This window comes from Saccostrea echinata, unplaced genomic scaffold (assembly GCF_033153115.1).
Source record: "Saccostrea echinata isolate AGI-Se365-2 ecotype Australia unplaced genomic scaffold, CSIRO_AGI_Sech_v1 ptg000045l, whole genome shotgun sequence".
NCBI classification, from domain to species: Eukaryota; Metazoa; Mollusca; class Bivalvia; order Ostreida; family Ostreidae; genus Saccostrea; species Saccostrea echinata.
Genome location: NW_026889794.1, coordinates 3,165,086 through 3,173,834, shown reverse-complemented (window position 1 = coordinate 3,173,834; position 8,749 = coordinate 3,165,086).

The window sequence follows — 8,749 nt, the reverse complement described above, 5'->3', positions numbered from 1 at the left end:
CTTAAGCTTCCAGCTCAGGTGAGCTAAAAAGTTTACGTACACCACACAAATGGCCATAGCATTAGCTCTTTGAGCCTTTGGCTCACAAGAGCTAAAAAGATAAAAAGAATTATGTATCTTAGAGTTGTCTATTTGTAATCAAAGCTATATTGAAATCAAACCAATTTCTTGAAATAAAAAATTGCACTGTTGTAGTGCAAAAAAATTAATGATATTTTACATGTCGCTACAATATTCAAAGAGGGTGTGTTGCAAAATTTTGAATTAAATTAGAGGGGTTATGACTGTTTCATCGCTAATTATAGATGATCAATGCGAAAACACAAAGTTGAGAATTGCAATGTCATTGAAAGTCTTGGAGAGCACCGAGCTATTAAAAAAATTATTTCTTCAGACAGGTCATTTTTCAAAGTGCACAGTAAATTTTCCTTAAATCAATGTGTCCGCAAACTTTTCTAACAATCCTCGTTCATGTACATGCCCTTAGCACTGAAGTCATTTGAAATATGCACATATGTTAACATTTGTTGCTGTATATGCCAAAATAGCAGTTCTCTCTAAATGTTTTTGTAAAAATACATATATTACAAGTTCTTAATGTATTAAGGCCTGATGTGTCCATAATCCTAGATGGAAGGACTTTTATCCTTGGGTGACTGTTTAAATTTCACTATGCTGCTTATTCTTCGTCATCTCCAAACAGATGCTCTTCTGGCAAATATGGTCATGCTTGGTATCAAATTTCAGTTATCAGATGGCAGTTACACCTATCCAAAAGAAATTGAAATTTCTCATTTAAAATAAAAAAAAAACTGTACAACTTATACATGATAAATAGCGATGTTAATTTTACTCGGACAGCTAAGTCGCACAGTCAGAGGCTTTAGTCAAATGAAAGTAGAGTACTAGTTGAAATTTAAATCAATTTTTCATGTCATTTTCCTTTTTGTCTTTAAGAGACTGCTAGCCTGTACAATATTTAAACTACATTATAACCATTATCTGATTATACAACAAATTATTGAATCATTAACAATTTCGTAGTAATAAATATATGTATCAAATGTATTTGATTTCAAATATAATATTTACTGCCAGTGTTTTTTTTTCAGTACTTTGGGACTGGGGGCAGGGGTCCTCAGAATTGGGAATTTCAGCATCAAGTAGGCTAAATTGGGAATCTCCCAGAAAGCCCAATCACTTAAAAAGCATTGTCAAAAAGCTTTGTTTTTGTCTTTGTATTACTTTAACAAACAATTGTTATAACTAATCAAGACTATTCTTGGTATGGATTATCTAATTACTTGCATCAAGAACAATAGTGGTATGAATTATCTAATAATGAAGAAATCCAACTTGGCTGAGGTGGCAGATGATAGTTTTTTTTTTAATGCCAAACATGTGCCGAGGGGGTACACATATACATGTGATCCATAAAAACATGTACATGGGGACAGTTTTCCAGGGGCTAATTAATTACACTTCATATGCCCATGGCTCACAAATTATGTCAACAAATTACATGTAATCTGCCTAGTAGAGTGCACATGTACCAAAAATGCACCTGGGGTCTCCCCAAATTTTGGCTTGTTTTTCCAAGATTTGGGCCTTAGTTGCACCCATACAACCCATCCCCAGGCCCGAGCGAGCAGGATAAAACACCCAGTAGTCTGTAAATCAATGCATGCCCTAATGAAAATTCACCAATTGATATGAGGACATTCATCTTCCCTCTGAGATACACACCTTCTTCTAAGGCCTACTGCTTTTCAGCTGAATTTTCTCTGCAACTGACCACGTGTCTTAGGTTCGCATTTACAACTCTGTATATGATAAGCGTCATAGTGACACCTATAAGTTGCACATCATTTTTTTCAGCAAGCACTTTGCTACACTGCAAATGTGTCCCATAATTATTCTAATCATTTTTCTACATAAAATATCACATCAAACAGGGGATATCTCAATTTTTTAAGAAATTTGACCGGGTCTTTAGTACAAAACTATCCCCTGCCACCTTTAACTTTCAAAGTTTGCTTTTTAATTAAAATAACTTTCCATATTTAGAAAGTGCAATCAATTCTGAATAAAAATATATATTAAATATGTCTTATTTCAATGAAAAATAAAAAAGTTAGAGGCAAATAAGTGACCCCACCAATTGTCGGTCAACCACCTTAACCCCATATTCTTTGTGTTACTTCAAAAATGACCAACTCCTACAATCCAAAAGAATCTATTTCTTAACAAAACAGTGTTTAATGGTAACTTTGATCAATTTCAAATGCAGCTACATATAAAAAATTCAATAAGAATTGCATGCCTTCATGAAATGTACTCACATGAAACACATACTCTCCTATTTTTGATGTTTTGAGAAATCCCATTTTACCTCTTAATTGCTTGAATTTATACATCTATAGCTTGTTTGCAAAAAGAAAACCTAATCTATTTTTCAGGATATTTATTGTAATATACAAAAACCCCTCTTGCATCAAAGGTTCAAGAAGAAGTGTCCTGAAAATTGCAGTTATCTACCCTACCCCTCCAACCATTACCTGATTCTATAGAAAATATACTGTGGAAATCTGATTTTACTGACTGTCCTTTTTCTGAGTATATTTCCATTCAATTTCAATGTATCTGAGTGATCAAATACATGCATTTGATTCCCCTGAATAATTAAAGTGATCATCCTGTCCTTACTTGGCATTTGTGAGTAAAATTCAGGTGTTTAGTAGAATCCAATAATTACATGAAAATGTACATATTTTTGATATTTTGTTCATTAAATATGCAAAAAGACCATCTGTTTTGTTATAATTTAAAGAAAAATATATAATCTATATGAAAATAATGAAAAGTTTAAGTTCTATCACATTATAGAAGACAAATGAGGGGGAAAATGAAGGGGAGGGGGGTATTTTTTTTATGTAATTATCAATAGTAAGATGGGTCTAATTTGAAAAAAAATTAAAGCATAGCAATTCTTTGAATAAATGTGGTTCTGTGAACTGATATATTTGCATACTGACTCATTCTTTTCTCAAAATAATGATATTTAGTGAAAATACATGTAAAAAAGACTAAGTTTATAATTTGTAATTTCAGTGATATCGCAATAACTGAGCCCCTTTAATTTTAATTAATACTAAGTGATTGCATCAAAATTTGATAAAATATATGTGACAGTGCCCAAACTATTATTTTCAAACAAATAAATTTTTCTCAGACAAAAATTGCCTTACTCTATTAAGATTTGTTATGCTGATGTTTCAAACTCTTTGAAAATGTGTACTGGGAAAGGTTTACCCCCCTTGTGTTTAGGTCTCTCTACCTAAATGAATGAGAGTCAAATAAAAGAAATATGGTGAGTTTTGAAAATGGCATACATCAATAAACTTATTTAGAGAAGAATTAGACTAAATTACATATTTCTGAAAATTGGTGTTTTCAGATAGTTTTTTTAAATGCCAAACATGTGCCGAGGGGGTACACATATACATGCGATCCATAAAAACATGTACATGGGGACAGTTTTCCAGGGGCTAATTAATTACACTTCATATGCCCATGGCTCACAAATTATGTCAACAAATTACATGTAATTTGCCTAGTAGAGTGCACATGTACCAAAAATACACCTGGGGTCTCCCCAAATTTTGGCTTGTTTTTCCAAGATTTGGGCCTCAGTCGTACCCATACAACCCACCCCCAGGCCCGAGCGAGCAGGATAAAACACCCAGTAGTCTGTAAATCAATGCATGCCCTAATGAAAATTCACCAATTGTTTTGTGGCCATTCACCTTCCCTCTGATATACACACCTTCTTCTAAGGCCTACTGCTTTTCAGCTGAATTTCCTCTGCAACTGACCATGTGTCTAAGGTTCGCATTTACAACTCTGTATATAAGCGTCATAGTGACACCTACATGTTGCACATCATTTATTTCAGCAAGCACTCTGCTACACTGCAAATGTGTCCCATAATTATTCTAATCATTTTTCTACATAAAATATCACATCAAACAGGGGATATCTCAATTCTTTAAGAAATTTGACCGGGTCTTTAGTACGAAACTATCCCCTGCCACCTGAACAACAAAACCTGCTTGAAAAACATGCAATAAACAAAGTAAATTTGATCACATATTTTGTAAGTTTTTCTTTGGGAAAACTTCCATTACATTTTTGAAAATACAGGCATATTTTCAATTGGGACTGGGGCCGAATTTCGGCCCCAAGTCGGTTATAAAAAAATCACTGACTGCACATTTTATCTATATACAGAACATCAAATGCTCGTATTTATCCTTTCTTTTCCTGCTGCTAGTACATGTACCCGTTATTGATTTCTTACCTGAAGCCATTTGAATGTGTCTTGTCAGTGACCCGTGATTGTTAAACAATTAAAGTGTAACTCTTATAAAAACAAAATTTTAATTATGAGATTTTTTGCATTCAATCAATACAATTTAAAAATGATTGATATCAATATCAGAAAGAAACACCTTTGAATTATGCTCATAACCATTCCCCAGTTTACATGTATTTATAAAGTTTTATTATTCTTCATTAATTGGTAGTTCCATTATATGAGATCTGAGATCTTACTAAATTGCAGGTTGAAACTTTACAATTTGGATCCGACATCTTTTAAAGTATGCCAATGCATGTTTGTCGAACAACAAAATTCCTTTGAACAATTAACAAAGACTGGTTAAGCCTTTCCCTGAGTTTGAACACTGATACGTTAATAAATGAACTGAGCAGATCCAATTTTTTTTAGCTCACCTGAGCCATAGGCTCAAGTGAGCTTTTCTGATCAAAATTTGTCCGTTGTCTGTCGTCGTTGTTGTCATTGTCATTGTTGTTGTAATCTTTTCACATTTTCATCTTCTTCTCAAGAACCACTGGGCCAAATTCAACCAAACTTGCCACAAGGCATCCTTGGGTAAAGGGGATTCAAGTTTGTTCAAATGAAGGGCCACGCCCTCTTTCAAGGGGAGATAATTAGGAATTAGTGAAAAAATAATGGCATCATTTAAAAACCTTCTTCTCAAGAACCACTGGGCCAGGAAAGATGAAACTTATGTGGAAACATCCTCAGGTAGTGTAGATTCAAGTTTGTTCAAATCATGACCCCCGGGGGTAGGGTGGGGCCACAATGGGAGATCCAAGTTTTACATAGATATATATAGGAAAATATCTTTAAAAATCTTCTTCTTAAGAACAGTAAAGCCAAGATTGGTCATATTTATATGGAAGCATCCTCAGGTAGTGTAGATTCAAGTTTGTTCAAATCATGACCCCCAGGGGTAGGGTGGGGCCACAATGGGGGATCAAAGTTTTACATAGAAATATATAGGAAAATATCTTCAAAAATCTTCTTCTTAAGAACAGCAAAGCCATGATTGTTCATATTTTTATGGAAGCATCCTCAGGTAGTGTAGATTCAAGTTTGTTCAAATCATGACCCCCAGGGGTAGGGTGGGGTCACAATGGGGGATCCAAGTTTTACATAGAAATATACAGGAAAATATCTTTAAAATTCTTCTTTTTAAGAACAGTGAAGCCAAGATTGGTCATATTTATATGGAAGCATCCTCAGGTAGTGTAGACTCAAGTTTGTTCAAATCATGACCCCCGCGGGTAGGGTGGGGCCACAATGGGGGATCCAAGTTTTACATAGAAATATATAGGAAAATATCTTTAAAAATCTCCTTCTTAAGAACAGTAAAGCCATGATTGGTCATATTTATATGGAAGCATCCTCAGACAATGAAGATTCAAGTTTGTTCAAATCATTACCCCGGGGATAGGTTGGGTCCACAATAGGTGATCAAAGTTTACAGAGGAATATATAAGTCTTTTTCTCAAGAACAGAAAAGCCATGTTTAGTCAAATCGATATGGAGGCATCTTTGGGTAGTGTAGAATGAAATTTGTTCAAATGAGGGCCCCCGGGGGTAGGGTGGGGCCACAATGGGGGATCAAATTTTTACAAATGAATATATGGGAAAAAAATCTGCTGCTCAAGAACAACAAAGCCATTTGTTATATTGATATGAAAGCATCATCAAGTAGTTTAAAATTCAACACCCCCCTCCTTGTAAACTTTTAAATACTGTACTGATTTAATTTGCTTTTTTTCCCTAGCCAATGTGCTCAGGTGAGCGATGTGGCCCATGGGCCTCTTGTTTTACATTGAATTTAAGAGTAGCAAATTTTAAACGAACAACCGACTTAACAAATTTTAGTCGATAGTCAATATGATTGAATGATAGTCGAGTACTCGAATATTCATTGACACCCCTAATGAAACCATCAAACAGAGTTCAAAGATACTGTCACATTTTCCGTGTATTATTTGTAAAAAGTACTCTATTAAATAGATGTTTACATGCAGTCAATTTTGAGGATGTATAAATTACAAAATATAATATAAATAGGGATTAATTAGGAGTTTTTTTTTCATGATTTCACAAAGGAAATGCACATAACTTATACATGTAAAAAATTTATTAGGGATGGCAATGGTCAACTGGGTAACCATCTAATCAGTCAGAAATATAGTAACCGGTTTAGTATGGGATGACGGGTTATGATTTTCATAACCGGTTAGTTGGTATTTTTTGTATAATATGTACTTTTTAAATAATATACCAGTATACATATTTTTTTTTAAAAATTACCACTAAGATCATGTAGATAGCATGTGTAAAACTAGTCTCATTCAAGCAGATGCTCGACTGTCTCCATAAACTCCTGCTCGTTGGAGTTTACGGAGACAGACAAGCATCTGCTTGAACGAGGTTAGTTTAAAACTGAAAAGTTGCGATCGACTTATTAAATTATTCACAATATACAGCCACTGTGAAAACAAATCCCCATTATTTTGTCATTACAGTAAAACATGCTTATAAGTGCCAGGGACAAATAATTTTGATTCATTATAAATGTATTCATTTTTCAGTTTAGTTTTCAGTATGTTTTAAAACCACAGGGAATGAAAATCACTTCACTATATGCTTCAATTCCTTATTTAAGTCTGTTCGCAGTAAGCGTGTTTTACTGTATAACCCAAATACCACTCTAAGTTTACATACCCAAATCATAAAAAATTCTATATTCTAATTTCAAGAACTAATTTTTTACTAAACAAAGTTTTACATGGTAATTAATCTAGTTCATTATCTGTAATGGTAGCCTAGTTGTAGGGTATTCATTTTGTAATCAGGAGGCCTGGGCTTGATTCTCATTTGCTGTGTCAAACCTAAGACATAAACATACAGGTAATGAAGGTTCCTTCACCAAGCGCCAAGCATTAGAATGAAAGTCAAAGGTTTTTCAGATGAGACCTTAAAAACCTCACAGTAGATGTTGGGACAATAAAGAACCCTCACTGCTCAATGGGCCTTAGTGCCAAGTATTAAGGTTTATGTTTGAAGCCCTTCACCAGTATGTGGTAATGTCTCTATACGAGAGAAAAATTCTCAAGTAAGATGTAAAACAACATACAATCAATCAAAGTGTTAGTAAGAAGCTAATCCTTACGTCGCAGGTTCGAATCCCACAGCTGGATGTGGAGATAGGTTCCTCAGATGAAACCGTATAAACCGAGGTTCTGTGTCACAGAAGGTGCTGGCATGAAAAAGATCCCTCACTTCCCAAAGGCCATAAGTGTCAAGTACAGGTCTATATTTGCAGGCCTCCACCAGCAAGTGGTGGCATAATAATATGACTAAAAAAAATTTGAAGGGGCAATAAACAAAACACAAATCAATCCTGCAGTCTTATCACAGAAATAATTCAAACTTTTATGTATAAATATATTTCCAAATTTCTTTTGCAATTTAACTGAGTGACATTTTTGAGATTTTCCAATAATAATACACATTTACTAACTGGGTTCAAGGGCAACATGTGTTTTGTCGGACCCAAGAACCAAACTGTTTGCCTGAGGCCATTAGGCCGAAGGGAAACAGTTTGGTTCAAGGGGTCAGCAAATTGCATTTTACCCCGAGAACAGGGTCAATAAATGTTTTGTTATATCTTTTACTTTCTTTTTTTGTTTGACATACATGTATTTTGTAGTGGCTTCCGTGATGTAAATTTCCTTTACCAGCACTGAGGTATAACTCTGTCAATTCCGTAACTTTCGAACACCAACGAATGCAAATGAGATATAACTAATCCCGTGCATACTGTAATATGTAAGCAGTCCAATGATCTCATCGACAGGTTCAATATCTCACTTTGCGGTTCAACATAGATTTTTTTATGATTGCTCATAAAACCTTGGAAATGTTAGACATTTTGAGTGTACACTGGTATAGATTTATATAAGAACAAATTTTTAAAGGTATAACAAATTATAATATTAATTAAGGCCCTAGTTATAACAGCTATTCATACTTGTTGAAGAATATATAACAATAATTATCATGTTTATACATGTAGCATGTTAGATAGTGTATTGTTGAATTTTTACATTTTTTTGTTTCAATAAAAAAAATAAGTCTTGGTGAAATTACATGCTCTCGTGCATTTAAATATAAGGTAAAGCAATGGGGATTTGACAATGTCATGTCAGGGCTAACAGACAGAGACTGAACCATAAAATAGATAACATACATCAGTGTTTGTGCGTACATTTATACATTTGCTGGCATATACATGTAAACATCAGTGCTGTAAGCAGCTTTTAAAATTTAGATAAGAAAAATTCTAACCTTCAAGGTGTACGC